This window comes from Rhipicephalus sanguineus, chromosome 4, assembly GCF_013339695.2.
Source record: "Rhipicephalus sanguineus isolate Rsan-2018 chromosome 4, BIME_Rsan_1.4, whole genome shotgun sequence".
Lineage (NCBI taxonomy): Eukaryota > Metazoa > Arthropoda > Arachnida > Ixodida > Ixodidae > Rhipicephalus > Rhipicephalus sanguineus.
In genome coordinates, this window is record NC_051179.1 from 13,302,484 (window position 1) to 13,323,362 (window position 20,879).

Below are 20,879 nucleotides of genomic sequence, written 5' to 3' on the forward strand. Positions count from 1 at the left end.
ATCTGCGACGTGCACAGAAAGGATGAATTGCTGATGATCGCTTGATTCGCCTTACCATGAAAATGTCTACCTGTCGCGCTTTTCAAATTAAACATTTAGTTGACAGTAAGCACTATAGTGCTCGTCTCTTTTTCTTCCTTTTGTCTTCAGTGTTAGAAGTTGTGCTGTTTAGCGCCGGCCTAGCACACCCAGTTTTAGCCAGTGAGCCGCCAGTGCTCTTAATTCGCTGGAAGATACTGGGAATCACAGTAGGATTTAGTTTTTCGACAGGAACTATCATACCTGCAGAATGCGAGACAACCAACAACAAAACGAGGTAAACTGCAAAGGGGGGCTTCACCTGACGATGTGTATTACTGTGAAGAAGCCAGCTGTAAAGGCACTCTCTATACATACGTGCAGACGTAATGAAAATTATGAACATCGCAGCGTGCTCCGACATTTCTATTTTATCAAAACAAATAGTGATTCTGACATTCGTTGGTCGCTTGTGATAATAGTTAATACCTAGATTAGCACTATGAACGGGCGAACTTGTTTTAGCAAGTAAAAATGGCAGTCGAGCGTGCAATCGATCTTTTTGTTCACCGCTGTGTTCAGCCAAGTTATTCTGTGGGTGCGGTGAAAGCACTTTTACGAGTGCCCATCGCGCACCCAAGGCCTTGCTCACGTCCGCTCAGCCTCGTCGGCGCTCACTTCGTTTACATACCAGCATTTACTCACACTAGTTCTCACATGCACGCATGCTCAATGAGAATCGCTCACTTTGACACTTGTATCCGCCGACATTGCAAAGAATACTCACTCGCATTAATACTCACCTTTATACGCACATAACCAGATGCTCATTCATTTCCATACTCATATCTACTCACACTTACGACTTTAAAGTGAAGGTGTCATGACTATGCGTCAGCGTACGTGCACTTGAAGTCATGAAACGTGTTATTGAGAGGTGATGCCAAATATTATTGGAACTTGATAACTATTTGATTAAAGATCCAGATGCAGAGCAGCGTACAATAAAAGCAAAAAAAAAAGTGAACTCGTACTTAGACTAAGAAACTTCACTCGTTGTTACTGTTTTCATCGTCGTCAACAACATCACCAACACCATAACCACCTCAGAGCTTTAACATCATCAAAATATCTAATTATATATACATTCCGAAGAAGTCATGCCGTTCTAGTGTTGCACGTTGCATTAGTACAGAATTTTTTGTTTACAAACGAGGGGTATATAAATTTTACGATATCCGAGTTTTAATTACTTGACTGTAAGAGTTCGTGAAAGCATTCTTTTCTTAGAATAGCCCGTGCATACTATATGTCTGCGGCGTTTAGCTTTATGTTCACGAACCTTATACTCATTTTTGCGTGTAGAGAAATGACTGTAGTGTTTATCGCCCAATTGCTAAGCGGAGAAGTCAAGGTCGTTAAAGTCCTCCTCCTGTTACTACTATTACTTCTGCTGCTGTTTACTGCTATTACTACTAACCAGCCATGTTGGTTTAGTGGATATGGCGTTACGCGGATTCGTGGTTTCGATTATCAGCCACGTGGCCGCATTTCGATGTCGGCTAAATTTAAAAAATGCTCGCGTACTTATATTTAAGTGGACATTGAAGAACCTGAGGTAGTACAAATTACTCCGGTGTCCCTCACTATACCCGGCAAGTGTTTCAATCACATTGCGGTTATCAACCGTAAAACCCAGGCATTTCATTTAATTGCTACTTCTGCTACAAGTGGTAATAACCGAGACGAAACGAATGGAAGGAAACGAGCGCCGTTAAGCCATCCGATAGATCGGATCAAGTGTAATGGCGCAGTCGAACGATCATGCGTGCCTCGTTGATAGAAAGCGCACACTCTTGATGAGAGGCGCAAACCACGGATATACGATGGAGCGCGCGCTCTTTGCGGGCTCAATCAGTGGCTTCCGGCCCGAGGCGACCCTCCCATCGGCGGCAGCAGCGTGACAAACGCGCGAGCTGCCCCAAATGCTTGTCACGCGAGCGGCCGCGTGGAACGCGCTTTCACCGACCGGCCTGGGCTTCGCACGGGCTGCAGGCGAGCGGTGGCTGCAGTCACGTGCCAAAGGCGGGTTGCTTGTCGCCACCGCCGTCGAAGAGGGGACGCACATTGCCGATCGATTGGCGCCCTTACTTGGGCACCCCGCGTTGCATTCGGGCCAGCGACGCAGCAGTGGAACCCACGGCGCAGGTTGCCCTCGCTGTATACGCTATACTGCATAGCGGCTGAGCGAAGAGAATACGTGCGGGAGTGTACTATTCGTACGCGGAATATCAACCCACAGCGCTTTCTTGTCGGTCTTTCTTTCGGCTTGAGCGTTGAAACCGTCTGAAGTGCACGATTTCAGGGCAGGGAGAAATCACGGGCGCCTTCTAAGATTCCGCGCACCACAGGTTCGGGCTGCACAGCGACGGCTGTGCATGCTAAGGGCCTTCGTTGCTGGTGCGCATATCGTGACTTCAAAGTCCATGTTGGCTGCCCGCAAGAACATATAGAAGTCAACGTCAAGCAAAGCTGCTGTTCCGGTTGCTGGAAATTCTTGAGTTTGCAGGGCACACTTGCAGATAATGCGAATAGTGCTAAAGAAAGCAGGAAGCTGCGCTCTGTTTGGTAGCAACGACCTCTGGAATAAGTAGGCCACATGCAGTGGCGTAGCCAGAAACTTTTTTCAGGGGTGGGGGGAGGAGGGGGGCTCAATCGTACTTTATATATATTCGTGCACGCGTTTGTATGTGTGCGTGTAAACGTACACATGCAAAATATAAAATTTTCGGGGGGGGGGGGGAATTTGAAACCCCCTCTCCCCTGCTTATATCGGTGACCACATGCTCAGTTTTAGGGCGTATTCACACCAGCCACTCTTGAAGTCGCGCGACCGAGGTGGTTGCAAGTGTTTCAGCACACCAATGCCGCACAGCGACCAGTCGTAAAACGTCGCAATTGACCGCTAATTGTAGAAAAATGGCTGTTTCGGCTCGGTGCCAGTATTTTCAGTTGCACAACTGCAACACGGAGCTGCGAGTGACTAATATAAACCAGTCGAGTTTCGACCAAAAGCGAGTTAGCGATCGCGATAGCTTTGCGGTCTCAGAAAGGGAGAGTCTCTTGCTATAGCCTGAAACTGCGCGGACGGGCGTGGGTGACGATTCCGCCAAGACACAAATACGGTGCACGAAAACCAGAGGGGCTGGCTGTGAGGTGGAGACGATGACAGAAGGCAAAAAAGCTAAACAATAGAACACTTCAAGGGCTCACTTAGAACACTTATCAGGTGATAATGGACTGCGATATTTAATGAAAGAAGTATGAGATCACCAGCAACGGCGCTGTGCTTGCGACGTTGCTTCTCACTTTGTACAATTCAATAAAACACTCCTTTGGGCTAGTTGGTACAAGTTGAACATTGGTTGCGGCGTTTTGCACTGCATGGGCGGTACAGAGGGACGCTTACGAAAGCACAGAAAAAACACGTGTTATGGTTGCGTTTTTTTCTTCTGTGTTTTCGTATGTGTCCCTCTGCACCGCCCATGCAGCGGAAAACCCCGTAACGAATGCTCACTTCGTACAACCACACAATTTAGTGCGGGCGGGCAAGCACCATCCTTGACCGGCATATAGAAGAAATGGCTTAGAGCGGAAAATACGCTTCCTGACGTAAAGCTCTGTGGAGAGGTATACGGCAGGAGAACTCATTTAGGCTAGACAAGTTCTTTTAGTACTGCTCATTAAAAAAAAAAAAAAAGAGGATGACCTTATTTTTAGGTCTGGCGGTCCCATGCCGCCAATTTCCAAAAGGGTGGGTGCCCTCCCAAGCGACTATATGAACTTCGTTCTGCCGAGCACCAGGCCGGAAGTGCGCTTGTACCTATTTTACCGGTAGGTACCCGACGGCAGCAGTTCTCTGCCTCCCACAGCAGCGGCGGATGCTCAACTATTTCACCAAGGCTGTGGTGGGTTAAGGGGCGCCCATGGAGAGGCCTTTACAGAACCTTATGGGGCCACCTTTCGCGATCAGTACCCATTAACAACCGAGCGCCGTGTAGGTGTACTCTTCTACCCCTTTGGAAGAACCGGTGGGTTCCCGGACGGCACTGGGAACCTAACCGCTACTACCTCCCGCATTGGAAGCGGACGCTCAGCCATGTATCCACCACTGCATGACTACATATATATATATATATATATATATATATATATATATATATATATATATATATATATATATATATATATATATATATATATATATATATATATATATATATATATATATATATATATATGCCTCACACTGCGTACTAAGGAGTCACAACTTTCATGTCCTGTACATTCACGTGTGATGAAACCCATAAAAACGTCGTCCTCTGAGATCTTCCAACAGAACAAATGGCTTCAGACCGAACTTGCTGGTAGAAAAACGAAAACCTAAATGTCACATGGGAATACAAATGAGTGACAGTTTGAGAACGCTACATGACCAGCTCGCACAAATAGCTGCAAGAGTAAGAGAATAGTTACTACAATAATTTCTGGGTTTTGCGTGCCGAAACCACGATATAATTATAAGGCACGCCGTAGCGGAAGGCTGCGGATAGTTCGACCACCTGGGGTTCTTTAACGTGCACCTCAATATTTCGCCACGGGTGCGAAATGAGGCCGCTGGGGCCGGGAACCGAACCCGCGACGTGTAAGGAAATGGTTGAGGCTCATAACAGCGTCGTCTGCGTGAGAATATTGATTGAATCACGAACAAATTTTATGGCTATGTATATACGTTTTGCCGACTATATATAAGCAAAGGCGTGCGCAGGGTTCTCTATTAGCTTCCCGAAGAACTTTCCCAGTGAAGCTCTTATACGATCAGAACGCAGTGCAAATACGAGGTATTAAGGAAGGGGTAGTAACCAGGCACGTAGGCAAGGGGGGGTGCCCCCCCCCCCCCGAAATTCGTCCAGCCTTTTATGTTCCCGGGCAATTTTTTTTCTTTTTGCCATGAAAAGACTTTCTTTCGAATAATTAGGCCTTGCCCCCCCCCCCCCCCCCCCCGAAAAAAAATCCTGGCTACGTGCCTGGTAGTAACTGTAGTTCTATGCATAGAACTACAGTGAAGTGTTATGATGTCTGTTTGAGAAAGATTGGCCTTTCGTGTGCAACAGAAACGGTAGCGCACTCAGCGATAGACCGTGTAGATTTGAACACGAATGCAGCCGTGTTCAAATTAAACGCACGAATGCGGCCGTTATCCATCAAAGCTCACTTGAAAGCGCCTGAGTAGCGGCACGTCTGCACGCTTTTATTTCATATTTCGCATACTTAGCGGATCTTTAGCTTTTTACAGCTAAGCTGTATACCTCTTGTGTAGGTCTGAAAATTTCGAGTGTAAACACAAAACTATCCTCATCATAAACGGCTATGTGCCACAGAAATTGGGCAACTGACGGGAGGCGTGTAGCAAGGGGGTTAGAGAACGAGAGAAAGAAAGAGATGGAAAGAAAGAGAAATAGAGAAAATTTTGGCGAAAAAGATTCCTCAAGAGGTGGCGGGATTCGAACCCGCATACCCACGATCCGAAAGCAGGCGTCTTAACCACTCGGATATCCAGGCACTTTAACAACTGAAGGCAAACGGCATATTTTTCTTTGCAATTAGGCATACAGCAAAAAAGATTCGTTTAAAAAAATTACACCATCTCCTGCTAAAGGGGACCCTGAGGCGATGCGAAGCAGCGCTTCGGCATGTCGAGCCCGCGTTTCATCCGTAGCAGTTTCCCGCCGACGTTGCCGTTTGCTCTGGGCTTCCCTAGCCCGGAGCTCGGGGTCCGCTTGCCGACGTCTATACGTTGCGCTCCGGTGCGTCGAGCCTTCCGCTGTTCCACCCGCTGCTCCGCGATCTCGGCAGGCGTTAAGGTATTAACTGGCGCCGACATTGATGTTGGAACTCATGACACCGGCGCAGCCGGCGCAGTGACTGAACGTGTGTACGACCTAACGCGAGCCTTTTATCTAAACGAGGAGGGGGAGTGGAGAGGGTGAGAGAGAGCGGAGAGGGTGAGAGAGGGAGTGGAGAGGAGGTGTGTGGAGAGGCTTTGCGCATGCGCAATAAGGGTGGTCACGCCGCACACCAGATTGAACTCCGCCATAAGATGCTTCGCATCTAATAAAGAAAACCATAAAACAAGCATCTTGGTGGTTCGGGAGGAAAAGGAAAAAGGCACCTAATTTCTGTCTGCCTTTAGGCGACACGGCGCAGTGCCTTATTAGCCCCGAGAACGAACACTGGCGGCGCGGCAGTCGCGGCGATCTGACGTCACGGCAAGGACTCGCTTGCGCCGCGGCCGAGGATCGCCTTTTTCTGCGCCCGCCGCGTACCCGCTCTTTCGCGATACGGTGGTGATTACTGCTCATTCTTGCGATGCAAATCTCCCAAGGGAGAAGGTAGAAGTTTACCCTACTATCGAATGTTTAGTAAGCTGCAGAAAGTTTGGATAATATAGCTTATAATGGGCAAATTCCCGCCCGAACGGAAGCTTCACCATGAAAATGGTGATGCACGAGAGCAAGACATTCGTTGTTTTAACCGCGTGCTCGAAGACGTCGGTGCTAAAAAAATTTACGCTAATGGTTCTAACTTCATTACAACTTAGCGTAGACTCCACGGTTAGAACACGCGTCCCGAAGATTACAAATTAAATTAGGACGTTTTCAATTCACTCACTACATTGCGGCTTATCGTACAAGTCAGGCACGTAGCCAGGATTTTTTTTCGGGGGGGGGGGGGGGGCAAGGCCTAATTATTCGAAAGAAAGTCTTTTCATGGCAAAAAGAAAAAAAATTGCCCGGGAACATAAAAGGCTGGACGAATTTCGGGGGGGGGGGGGGGGGCGGGCCCCCCCTTGCCTACGTGCCTGGTACAAGTTATGTATGCCTTTGCAGATTAGCTAGATGATTTGACAGAATTGCGCTTTCTGCTACAGAAGACTTTAGATGAATCTGTCTATCGTAAATAATCACTTAATACATCCGGGAAATTAAACAAAATAATACTGCACGCACACAATGGTTTCGGAAATTCTGAGGTGTTAGTATACTTGGATTATGTAAACATTTCTTCTCAACACTCGTCTGGGATTATGTGGCCGTGTACCGTGATTTGCATGAACTGCTGGTCCGATCAACCGCCGGGTCACGAGCGGTAATGTTAAATTCTCGTGGGAGCACTGTTGATAACAATCGTCTGCAAAACACACACCTGAAAGTCGAAACGAGCGTTTTGAACTGTTTCGATGGCACTCTCAGTAATGTGGCCCACGTATTAATTGAACGTCCTTCACTTTAATGAGTCAATTAATGGTCTCGCACGTCATGTCCACATAAAGGTTCATGATGCTCATATCAAATGCAAAAAAATAATAATAATTTATGAGCTGGCTATCTAAACTAGTACTTATACAAGTGTAACAGCGCCGTTGCTACGATGCTGCATGAAGACACACTCTGACAGCAATAAGGAGTTTCCGCAATTAACCTCATCTTTTTTATGTTGTGAAATGAAGCTCCGAAATTATTGCGAGAAAGACGTGAAACTAAACAACATGATGAGTGAGCGAGTACCGAAGAAAAACAAACACAACTGCGGCAGTATTCTCGGGCGAGCGCTTTCGAGATATTTTGCGAAGCTCAATACTGCATGCGCTTTCCTAATCGTGCGCGGGGCTTGGCACACCGGCAAGAACGCTGTCCGCCGATCGCGGATGCGTCCGATGCAAATAACACTTGTGGAGGCGAAGCCATCATATTTTTTAAAGGAATCGCCCGTGAACAACGCATCCTAATAATGTGAATAAGGTGTCTTTGCAGGTTAATTTGACCGTCTCAAGTTCTTTAACGTGCTCCTGTATCTAAGCAGAGGAATGTTGCTTTTCCCAGCCGTCAGAATGCGGCTGCTGTGGTCGGGAATTATACCCATCCCCGAAGTTAGCAGCGCGACACAACAACAAACCTGGTCGCCGCTTTCAAAGTGTGCACGACGGCGTGCGGGCACCGTTGGGGACTGTGAAGAAAAAATGCATATAACTTTTTGCCGTTTTACTAGGAACATTATCGATGCTGTTTTCGTCATTCATCTCAAGCTTGAGAAGGCTAAAAGCGAACGTAAACAGCGGAACAGCGCACGAAGCAAGCGCGTGATATGCCGGCGCGTCACGGTGGGTGTCGAAGGGTCCTTGCCGTGACGTCAGTAAGTAAGTAAGTAAGTAAGTAAGTAAGTAAGTAAGTAAGTAAGTAAGTAAGTAAGTAAGTAAGTAAGTAAGTAAGTAAGTAAGTAAGTAAGTAAGTAAGTAAGTAAGTAAGTAAGTAAGTAAGTAAGTAAGTAAGTAAGTAAGTAAGTAAGTAAGTAAGTAAGTAAGTAAGTAAGTAAGTAAGTAAGTAAGTAAGTAAGTAAGTAAGTAAGTAAGTAAGTAAGTAAGTAAGTAAGTAAGTAAGTAAGTAAGTAAGTAAGTAAGTAAGTAAGTAAGTAAGTAAGTAAGTAAGTAAGTAAGTAAGTAAGTAAGTAAGTAAGTAAGTAAGTAAGTAAGTAAGTAAGTAAGTAAGTAAGTAAGTAAGTAAGTAAGTAAGTAAGTAAGTAAGTAAGTAAGTAAGTAAGTAAGTAAGTAAGTAAGTAAGTAAGTAAGTAAGTAAGTAAGTAAGTAAGTAAGTAAGTAAGTAAGTAAGTAAGTAAGTAAGTAAGTAAGTAAGTAAGTAAGTAAGTAAGTAAGTAAGTAAGTAAGTAAGTAAGTAAGTAAGTAAGTAAGTAAGTAAGTAAGTAAGTAAGTAGTAGTAAGTAAGTAGTAGTAGTAGTAGTAGTAAGTAGTAGTAGTAGTAAGTAAGTAAGTAAGTAAGTAAGTAAGTAAGTAAGTAAGTAAGTAAGTAAGTAAGTAAGTAAGTAAGTAAGTAAGTAAGTAAGTAAGTAAGTAAGTAAGTAAGTAAGTAAGTAAGTAAGTAAGTAAGTAAGTAAGTAAGTAAGTAAGTAAGTAAGTAAGTAAGTAAGTAAGTAAGTAAGTAAGTAAGTAAGTAAGTAAGTAAGTAAGTAAGTAAGTAAGTAAGTAAGTAAGTAAGTAAGTAAGTAAGTAAGTAAGTAAGTAAGTAAGTAAGTAAGTAAGTAAGTAAGTAAGTAAGTAAGTAAGTAAGTAAGTAAGTAAGTAAGTAAGTAAGTAAGTAAGTAAGTAAGTAAGTAAGTAAGTAAGTAAGTAAGTAAGTAAGTAAGTAAGTAAGTAAGTAAGTAAGTAAGTAAGTAAGTAAGTAAGTAAGTAAGTAAGTAAGTAAGTAAGTAAGTAAGTAAGTAAGTAAGTAAGTAAGTAAGTAAGTAAGTAAGTAAGTAAGTAAGTAAGTAAGTAAGTAAGTAAGTAAGTAAGTAAGTAAGTAAGTAAGTAAGTAAGTAAGTAAGTAAGTAAGTAAGTAAGTAAGTAAGTAAGTAAGTAAGTAAGTAAGTAAGTAAGTAAGTAAGTAAGTAAGTAAGTAAGTAAGTAAGTAAGTAAGTAAGTAGTAGTAAGTAAGTAAGTAAGTAAGTAAGTAAGTAAGTAAGTAAGTAAGTAAGTAAGTAAGTAAGTAAGTAAGTAAGTAAGTAAGTAAGTAAGTAAGTAAGTAAGTAAGTAAGTAAGTAAGTAAGTAAGTAAGTAAGTAAGTAAGTAAGTAAGTAAGTAAGTAAGTAAGTAAGTAAGTAAGTAAGTAAGTAAGTAAGTAAGTAAGTAAGTAAGTAAGTAAGTAAGTAAGTAAGTAAGTAAGTAAGTAAGTAAGTAAGTAAGTAAGTAAGTAAGTAAGTAAGTAAGTAAGTAAGTAAGTAAGTAAGTAAGTAAGTAAGTAAGTAAGTAAGTAAGTAAGTAAGTAAGTAAGTAAGTAAGTAAGTAAGTAAGTAAGTAAGTAAGTAAGTAAGTAAGTAAGTAAGTAAGTAAGTAAGTAAGTAAGTAAGTAAGTAAGTAAGTAAGTAAGTAAGTAAGTAAGTAAGTAAGTAAGTAAGTAAGTAAGTAAGTAAGTAAGTAAGTAAGTAAGTAAGTAAGTAAGTAAGTAAGTAAGTAAGTAAGTAAGTAAGTAAGTAAGTAAGTAAGTAAGTAAGTAAGTAAGTAAGTAAGTAAGTAAGTAAGTAAGTAAGTAAGTAAGTAAGTAAGTAAGTAAGTAAGTAAGTAAGTAAGTAAGTAAGTAAGTAAGTAAGTAAGTAAGTAAGTAAGTAAGTAAGTAAGTAAGTAAGTAAGTAAGTAAGTAAGTAAGTAAGTAAGTAAGTAAGTAAGTAAGTAAGTAAGTAAGTAAGTAAGTAAGTAAGTAAGTAAGTAAGTAAGTAAGTAAGTAAGTAAGTAAGTAAGTAAGTAAGTAAGTAAGTAAGTAAGTAAGTAAGTAAGTAAGTAAGTAAGTAAGTAAGTAAGTAAGTAAGTAAGTAAGTAAGTAAGTAAGTAAGTAAGTAAGTAAGTAAGTAAGTAAGTAAGTAAGTAAGTAAGTAAGTAAGTAAGTAAGTAAGTAAGTAAGTAAGTAAGTAAGTAAGTAAGTAAGTAAGTAAGTAAGTAGAAGTACTAAGTAAGTAAGTAAGTAAGTAAGTAAGTAAGTAAGTAAGTAAGTAAGTAAGTAAGTAAGTAAGTAAGTAAGTAAGTAAGTAAGTAAGTAAGTAAGAAGTAAGTAAGTAAGTAAGTAAGTAAGTAAGTAAGTAAGTAAGTAAGTAAGTAATAAGTAAGTAAGTAAGTAAGTAAGTAAGTAAGTAAGTAAGTAAGTAAGTAAGTAAGTAAGTAAGTAAGTAAGTAAGTAAGTAAGTAAGTAAGTAAGTAAGTAAGTAAGTAAGTAAGTAAGTAAGTAAGTAAGTAAGTAAGGTGTTCCTATTCCCTTTTAACACAGGGCAGGCAGTTTAAGTGCCACAGGAAGAAAAAAAAAATGTAAACAAATGTCAAGTGTTTTCGTTCTTTTGTTCGTGCATAAGCAGAGTGTCACGGGTCACGGTGTCGCTTAATGCACACACGCACACACACAGAGGAGGCGCTGCACACACACACCGCACACACGATTGGCTTGGTCCACGCCTCCCGCCAGGCGGCGCCACTCCAACTTCTCGGGGCTAATAGGGGTGGGGTAAGGGGGGATAAAAGAAAAGTAGAAAGAAATAGGGAAGGTTGTGATCGGAAGTCGACAGGGGCGACGAAGAAAACTGCATGATGCATGATAAGACACCTGTGAACTAAGGACACACCCACCCACGCATTCCCGGTAAAGATTAAGGTGCAGATGCACTTCACACGAGGGCTTCGAATGACGTGAAACGGCCGTTCCTTCTACACGTGTGTGTTTCCGCTTTCATGCATAAAAGGAAGACCCGTCTAGCAACTCATTCAGTTCCTTTTAAGACTGCCAGGGTTAGACCACGGAAATTAAAGACACCAGAAGAACAGCGGACATACTGTGATGCTCAACGAAAGGAACAAATTCGTCTTGCTGAAAATGATCGCGGAACCAATCACGGTCTACCACAGCGACCACAAAGCGATTGTTTTATCACTGCCATTACTCTAAAGTAATAATAAACATACCCCACATCAGCATGTGTGGTGCTTGATCATAGGCGTGCGCACGGGGGAGGGGGGGGGGCGGCCGCCCTTCTAGTCACCAGACGCAAAATTTGCCCCATACATTGACCCCTCCGATCACCTAAGAGGTTGAAGGGCACGAAATCTGCCTCGTACATTGGTTGCGAGAACGGAAATCTGGGCGAGTTTGTAAGAATGTATCATAGAGCAGGTAGCGCAAAAGTGTTTAGGTGTTTATGTTCCTGGCTTGTGTCAACGCATTTTTTTGCGCTACCTGCTCTATGATGCACTCGTACATTGACTTAGTAAGGGGGGGGGGGTCGCTGCGATGAACTTTCGCCTCCCCCCCCCCGCCCTTATGGTGAAGCCTGCGCACGCGTATGTGCTTGATACAGCTTCGCTGGACATTGACGCTCGCAGGGCATGGTGGCGGCCATTTTCTTTTCTCGGGAAAGACAAACATGGAAAAATTAGTCCGAAATAAATGCTTGATTATGAGGTTAGTTGGGGGTACCTACAACTTTTATATAATTGACATGGAAGCGATTCAAGCAATACTTATTAAGTCGACCACTTAAAATTAACTAATTATTATTTAATGGCCATGAAAAAATACTGTTTGCAAGTACACGCGACGACCGCTAATATGCAGTTGGTACAATTTTTTTGGAGCTCTTGGTGTTAATAAAAACCTTGGTCCAAGTTGAGACACCCTGCATAGACGTGCCTCAAGCAGTCTGTACAACACGCCTTTCGCGGAAACACAGACCTTGGGTAGCCTGGCCTCACAGCCCAAGAAGTCACACGAGCCACACAATCAATCAATCAATCAATCAATCAATCAATCAATCAATCAATCAATCAATCAATCAATCAATCAATCAATCAATCAATCAATCAATCAATCAATCAATCAATCAATCAATCAATGTGTTCGGCGCAAAAGGAATGAAAGTGGGACAAGGGCTGAGGAAGGGAGAAGGAAGAAGAGGAGAAACTAGAAGGCGGTGATCACGGTGAACAATTCACGTTTCCGCCGGCTATGTCCATATAAAGGCGACATGCTCGAATGTTGGACTGCTGCACGTTTAGGCCGCTCCCAATGACCCATCCTGTCCCGATTCCATCTTATGTCTCTGAATTTCTTAATTTCGCCGCTCCACCTTTGCCGTCCACGGCCACGTTTACCCTTTCTCTGACCATCGGTTACCTGTCCTTCTCATCACGTGACCTGGCCACGTCCTTCTCAAAGAAGTCATAAACGTGGACCAAGTTTGGTTAACCTCCCCGCCACCTCTCCACCCCTCCCTTTCCCGCCCCACTCATCTATTATTTTATAACAATGGAGGGCACTTCCTGGCGCTGTGTATGCAGTGGTACGCGCCACAGCGCAAACAGGAACTGAAGGGCCCGGCGAGCATGGTACAACAACAGAGTCCGACTGTCGAGGTTGAGCTCTTCCACGCAGCGCTTGCGCTTTTTCGCTCTTGGAACGCGTTTTCTTTTCTTATTTCTTCGTTTTCTTTAAGCAATATCAAGTCAGGTTAGTTATCTGAAGTTGCAGGTTGCATAAGATTACGCGACGGTTGGCATAGTTTCGCTGTCGGCTTAGGGCTGCGCGTCTTTTCCATTCATTTGTCATTTTTCGTTTAATAACGTATACACTGAGAGCGGTCGTCCAGAAACAAAAGCTTAGAGCTGCATGCATCGCTGTCAGGATGAAATAATGTTTCAGATATAATGGCCTGTTGGAAGAAACATCGCTCGTGGAAAGATAAAGAAATAATAAGACTCGTATAAAAAAGTGCGCATGCTGGCCACCCCGAGGGAAGCGTGCGTCCTTTCCGCGGCGCGCACAGCGGGCACTGGGAACAGCGGGGCGCAGCAGCGAGGAACAGCGGGGGAGCCATCGGCCACGACGACGGGCTTCGCTTTCCTGGTCGGGGCGACACGTCGCACGGGCCGAGGAGTGCCGCGCGCGCCACAGCTGGCGGTGGCTGCTGATCGCGTCCGAGGCACGCCGCGAGCAATTGTGCGCGCATATACATGCGCACGCGGGTATGGCTTCCCGAACGACTCGAGAACGCTTGGGTGAAAGTGCCGTTTTTCCTATGCCGGCACTTTTGCTTCGCTTGGCGCAATGCGGAGAGTCCCGGTCAGCGGAGAAAACGGGAATTCTTCTTGCGCGGGCTTCTCCAGCAGGCAGCGACAGATGCCATGGCGTGCTTCTTTTCTGGCTCAGTGTGCCGAAAATGAATCTTGCGGGAAAAATGTGCAGAGCGAGGGGGTTTTTGATGGCACTGCGTGCTTTACTATTCTAATGTGGTTGCGTTGAGCGAAGGCACGAAGGACTAACGACAAAGAGATAAGGACCAGCAGTGCTGTTCTCTTTTCATGTGACCTTCTTCGGGAAGTGTGGCACACAGTGCACAAAGCAATACCTCGGGCCGTATCAGACGCTGCGCGCTGCCGGCTTTTCCTGCTTTTTTTTTCTGTTTTTTTTAGTCATCAGGCTTTTGTAGCAGGGGTTCCACTACTGTGACAATGACAGAGCTAGAATACCCAGTTCCGAAATAACAATAATTGTTGGGTTTAGCGTCCCAGAACAACGATATGTTTATGAGGGACGCCGTAGTGGAGGGCTCCGGAAATTTCAACCATCTCGGGTTCTTTAATGTCCACACAAATCTATGTACACGGGCCTCGAGCATTTTCGCCTACACCGAAAATACGGCCGCCGCGGTCGGGATTTGATCCCGCGACCTTATGGTCAGCAGTCGAGCACCATAACCACTAGACCCCCATGGCCGGTAACCAGCTTCTGAATGTCTGCTAATCTACGCACAAAAACTACCGCGCATCTTATGATCGCACGACTTTTGTAGAGAAAGCTGAAGACACATCATGACACTAGAACGTTTTACCGCATGCATTGGAATGGGTCGATTCGTACGTTAGCAAGCCTTTCTCTCTCTCTCCTCTCTCTCTCTCTCTATATATATATATATATATATCTATCTATATATTAATATATATATATATATTATATATATATATAGATATATATATATATATATAATATACTACTATATATATATATATATATATATATATATATTGGAACAATGAAGTGCTAACACAGGACCCGGCAGTAAAAGATGGGAAAAAAAACCAAACCCATAGGAAAAATTGCAAAGGCAGAGCTGACGTTTCGGCTGCGGGACCGGCGAAGGCCGGTATGTTGATAACGCCAGCAAACATGATATATATAGTGAACGCCATGTTGATATCTAAATAATACAGCTGATTGTCAGCAGGAGTCAAGCGTAAACAAAAATCGATCCTCTACTATATGGCCAATAAAAACTATGGCCATTAAAAAAAGAATTGAAAAAAAATAATCTAAGGATCTTAGATTAAGAATCACGTCGTTGTTAAGATTAAGAATCACGTCGTTGTCAAAAGCCTGGTCAAGTTCACTGTCAGCAAAAGCTTTAAAAATTGTAGCAAAGAATAGGTGCTGCCACTGGCATACCTAGGAAAGGGGGGGGGGGTTGCACCCCCCCGTGAAAAATTTCGAGTTTGCACGTGTATATTTAAACCACTCACACATACAACCGAACGCACGACGACACATAAAGTATGGCTAACCCCCTCCCTCCCCTGAAAGAATTTGTGGTTACGCCATTGGTTACTTCCGTCGTACCAATACAAATGCCCTTCTTTTGAAAGAACACGCAATTTTCAAATGAAATGAACGTGGACTTCAGATTCAATTCTAATAACGTCATAAAATTGTCAATAATAACCCAAGCTTTTTAACAAAGGCAAGTTCACCGTTCCTCTCGATGCAAACTTTGGCAAACAGTTCGTTGTGGGAGACCGGATAATACAAGTCGTCAACGTCCACAGAAAACCCAAGGCCTACACTATTTTGTAGCGTTAGCTACACTGGCCTAGCCGAGCCATTTTCGCGTGGCTCCTCAAGAGCCGTGCTGCGCATGCTCGAGGATCAGTGATGTCACACAGCTGGCGCATCGGAGCCGGAACCTCCCGCGCACTCAGCTGCTGCCACGCACGACTCGCTGCCGCCGGTCTGCGCTTTCCAGAGGAGTGACGTCGTAGCTGAGGTAGACATACTGGCGCCGGCGCGCGCGCACCTCTTCGCCTTCGCTGTGCAGTCGCCGTCTGACACTGCGCTGGAGCCGCTTGATAGCGCCTCTGACTGGCGTTTGCCAGTGTGGTTTAGCCATGGAGAAGGAGAGCGCAAATGCTCTCAACGGCGCAGAAGAGCGGAGAGCGAGCGAGCGAGGATCTTTATTGAAAAAGACCAAAGGGATCGGGATCAGGAGTGGAAGCGAAGAGGCTCCATCTCTTCACCCGGTCGGTGGCTCCAGCCAGGTCGGCACGAGATGTAGCTCCTCCGCTACGGCCCGGGCCCTCCCGAAGTAGTTGCCTGGCAAAATAAATATAAATCTTCCACATAATATGTATACCATGTCTGTGTCATTGGAGCAGCTGTAAGCATGATAATCAAGCTAATCCTAGACAATCAGGAAAGCTAAGAACAATCAGCTGAACCTTTGCTAACGCTACGTTATCCTGGCATAGCCGAGCTAAGCCACTGCAACATTTTTTATCTTGCAAGAAACTGAACATCTCCATAAAACTCGCAGGATCCTATGCATTCGCCTAAGAAGACTCGAAGGCGAAAGCCATCTTCTTCTTTTTTCTTCTCAGTCGATCCTCCCACGCCACCCTCCGAAAGCTTTCTGCACCTCACGTGATTTTGCACTGCCTCCATGATCGGAGGCATTGCAGGCTTTCTCTACCTCACCTGGTTTTGCACTGCCTCTGTGATCGACCCACCTTCGACCGAGCGACGACGTCATTTGATGACGGCATCATGTGACGTCATGAGGACGTCGCAAATTTCGGCCATCTGTGACGTCATGGTGACGTCATCACGTAATGATAATATTTTGCATCCCTCGTGTTGACGCCGCGGACGGTCAATTTTCGCGTTTGATGAGACATTGAAGCGTTTAGATTTAAAAAGGGGTCGTTTAAATGCAGAGCTTTCGGCCTTGCCAACCTTCAACTGCCAAGTGTCCGTTTCACTAACATTGGCGCGAAGGGGACTGCCAACCATGTGAGTCTTAAAAGTTAAGAAGCTCTCCGTGATTTGCTCCAGAATTAGCGAAGGAAAAAAAAAAGAGCAGCTCCTTGCTCTAAAATGCAGCACGTCAGGCCCTTCGTCACGTGCACCGTTGGAGTGATGCGAAATACGACTTGGCTAAGGAGTGGTGCCAAACTGGACGCTGCACAAGTGATAGAGCGAGGGAGCATCTGTGAAATGTAAAGAAGGAAAATACTAATTTAGCTGAACATTGTAATGCATGCACTTTTGATCCTCCCCTTGAAGAGATTGAGATTATGGGTATAGTAGTTGCAGTACGAATGCACGTTTGGGACTTGAAGCTTTTGCTACATCAAAGAAGGCAAGTTATTGCATTAGTGACCCTTCTGCATAGTGCTGCATAGTGGAAAGAACGTGCTTCCTGATATTTATTTATTTATTTATTTATTTATTTATTTATTTATTTATTTATTTATTTAATTATTTATTTATTTATTCAGTTATCCATTTACTTATTTATTTATCTATTTAGCGTACCTTGCAGGCTCTGATTAGAGCATATATGGTAAGGGAGCCATACAATGAAGCAGGGTTAAAAAGAATGAAAACGTTAACTGCTCTACGACATTAATAACAGCAATAATAAAACGCTGTAATTTCAAAGAAGGAGCAGTCACCCATTAAATATACATCGATTATGGAAATGGCTAATAAATGATGCTAGGTGTAACGAAAGTGTAGACCACAGCCTTGTAGATGATGCAGTTCAGATTGCACAGCAGTCTGTAAATATATAAGTCGGTGGAGCTCTGACGACTTTATATAAGGGCAACTGAAATGCTCAAAATGCGACATGAGAACACGAGCTCTGGCATATCACATAGCATTCCACAATGATTCCTTGAAATCGCAGCTGAGCGCGCCATAATAAGTTTTCTGATGGTTAAGGCGGGACTGCCAACGCTAACTTAAAATCAAAGGTGCTCAAAATGAAGTATATATCCACAATGCTCAAGCGCCTTGCGAGGCTCGCATGACGTCACTATGGTTGATTATGGCCGGACTGGAGAGGTGCGCCTTGAACGCCCGCGCTGAAGAATGAAGCCCGGTTAATTATATAATTGTTGGGGTTTTACGTCCCAAAACCACGATATGATTATGAGAGACGCCGTATAGTGGAGGGCTCCGGAAATTTCGGTCGCCTGGGGTTCTTAACGTGCACCTAAATCTAAGGACAGGGTACTTCAGAAACCATATATTGCACTAAACGAACGCGAGACAAGATGAACACGGGACAAGCGCTAACTTTCAACTAAGGTTTTATTGCAGATCCTTTAAGCAGTGTCGTTTATCGTATTATTGTTCTTTTTTTTTCTTCTTTTTTTTTGTAAATTCTCCTTTCTACCATCTTTCACTCCCCCTTCTCTCTTCCCCAACACAGGGTAGCCAGCCGGTCTGAGAACCGGCTAATCTCCCTGTCCTTCCTTTTTTTTTTCCTTTTCCTCCTCCTCCTCCTCCTCCTCCTCCTCCTCCTCCTCCTCAGAGCATATATAAGTAAAGGGGAACAAGTGGCAGAAAGAAAGAAGGTAAAAGGACACGAGTCGTCTAAGCCATAAAATCAAGCTCTTTTTTAGATAAAAGAACAGAAGGCATGCTGATACATTCATTTCCTGCCCTGGCAATCTCAGACGGCTCTGCAATTTCTCTATATAATCTTGTTAAAATGGCGATACAGAACAACCGTCTGATTAAAAAGAGGAAGGCACTGTGGCTTAGAATCACATTTCTTACAGTGGCAGCAAGTTGTCCAACTATGACAGTATTCCTCACCTTTTTGCTGTGCTCGAGCAGACGCTCGTTCAGGAATTTGCCAGTCTATATGGCAATGCCTCCACATGTGAAAGTGGAGTTTTGTACACAACACTTCTTCTGCACGGGACGTAAGCATTTCAACAGCTGAGCTGTTTAAGCCGAGCATTGGTCCGTGACACGTGAACAGAAATGATCATCACCATGAACCGGCACATCCTCCCTTCATCCTCTTCTTCATCTTCGTCCTCTTCTGCTTCACTGCCAGAACATGGGCGATGATTTCTCCGGCGTGGCTTGCAAGAGCTTGATGGGTGAAAATACGAGTACAGAAAGAAAGAAAGAAAGAAAGAAAGAAAGAAAGAAAGAAAGAAAGAAAGAAAGAAAGAAAGAAAGAAAGAAAGAAAGAAAGAAAGAAAGAAAGAAAGAAAGAAAGAAAGAAAGAAAGAAAGAAAGAAATCCTTGGCGAAAAAGAAAAGTCGACACGAGGCGGGATTCGAACACCCACGATCCGAAGGCGAGCGCCTTCGGATCGTGGGTACGGGGGTCCACTCGGCTATCTAGGCACGCTAGCGGAGCATATATCATTGCCTTGTATAGTATAGTATAGCCACGGCCGTTGGATTACATCCAGCGGCCGTGGTATAGCAAAGAGGTGGGAAAGGGAAGTGAGGGTGAGGAGGAGGGGAGAGCGGGCACAGCATAGTGCCACGTGCACTTCTTTTGTCACTTTTATGTCTGTTGCACACGTAGCCGCTGCCTTGCGCAAGCCGCGCCCTATATATAGTGTCTGGGAACCTTCAAGATTATGCTATAATCTTTTTATAGGCTTGAGCGCGAAAACGCGAACAGCTGAGATTATTCTGGAACTAACGCGGCCACCAGCGATAAGGCTCGAATGTTCGATGCCGCATGTATAAATGCCGACGCACCTTGCTGCAGATCACTTTTATCGACGGCCGACGCTCTGTTTGCCGCTATCAGTGTAAGCGTGTGTCACTTGTAGTTTGACTTCTCGTTTCTCGGCCACAAGTTCGGCCAAATAAAGAGTTTCATCTTGACACGCCGACTGCTGCCTTCGGCGACGTCACGGCCCCGCGACAATAAAAATAATGAGAATTAGAGAGCAAGAAAGACAGAAAGAGAGGGAGAGAAAGGGAAAGAAGGATAGAACACGAAAGAAAAAGAAATAGGTGTATACATAGAGAAAGAAATAAGTAGAAATAAACAGAGGCAGAAAATTTTATTTTTATTATCTGGGGTTTAACGTCCCAAAGAGGCAGAAAAGAGATACAAAACAAAAACGGAGAGAACAGAGAAAAACAAAGAAAGATAGGAAGAAAGAAAGAGAAAACCAAAGAGATACAAAGAAGACCTCCGCACTTTCTTCAGGCTTGGCACCAATACTGCGAAGCTGCCTTGATTATTTATTTCTGGTAGAGCAACCAGGGTTTCGATTCCTCGTCGGGCAGCTCAAGTTAAACAGCCTAAAAACTTATAGATGCAGACTTCAGTTTTCGGTGCAGGCTTTCAGTGACCGAGATGCCTTGGATAGCCCGCTGCCTCCAAACGTGCCACTTGCTTTTGAAGGCTATCATCCACCAAGTGAACGCATGACTTGCAGGGAACATAAAGAAAAACGAATGCACAATGTTTCTTTTTATACGCGTTGAGTGCGCCGAACTGTATACCTTAAGGGCGGCTTGTTTGCTGGGCTCATAGACCCAACACACGTGCTCATCTTTAAAATGCAGACTCAAATCCAAGAACACTGTGCTCTACAGGAAATTATGTGGTAAAACTGAGCGGCTTAAAACACTTATTAAAGGAGGCAAGAATGCGCGCGACGACTGGGTTGGTGCAATCTAAACAGTCCACACGAGAGACGACCATAGGTTTGAAAACTCATCTATCTAAAAAAACTAAAAAGTAATCGACGTATCGAAATTTTTTTAAAATCTTAATCCTCAAATCCACCAGCCGCGCGGAGAGAGCCTGATCGCACGGCCCGGGCCTCTAGCATTTTGCCTTTATCGAAATGAGGCCGCCGCGGCAGGGATTCGATCCCGCGACCTGCGGGATTACGTTATCACGAATTACAGCCCTTCTTTATAGTGGAATAGCTATATGATTGCTTACCACTGTTTTTCAGATATTTATTAATTTTCGCTCTTTTACACTAAATGTCTACTTGCCACTTTCTGTGCCCTTGTTCGTGCATGTTCGTGCGTGCGCTTGTATGTGTGCGTGTTATCCACTTGCAAATTTGAAAAATTTCGGGGGTTCGAAAACCCCCGACCGCCCTCTGGCCGCCAGTGGTAAACACATCGTTTGTACGCCTAAATAAGACGAATTTTCTCC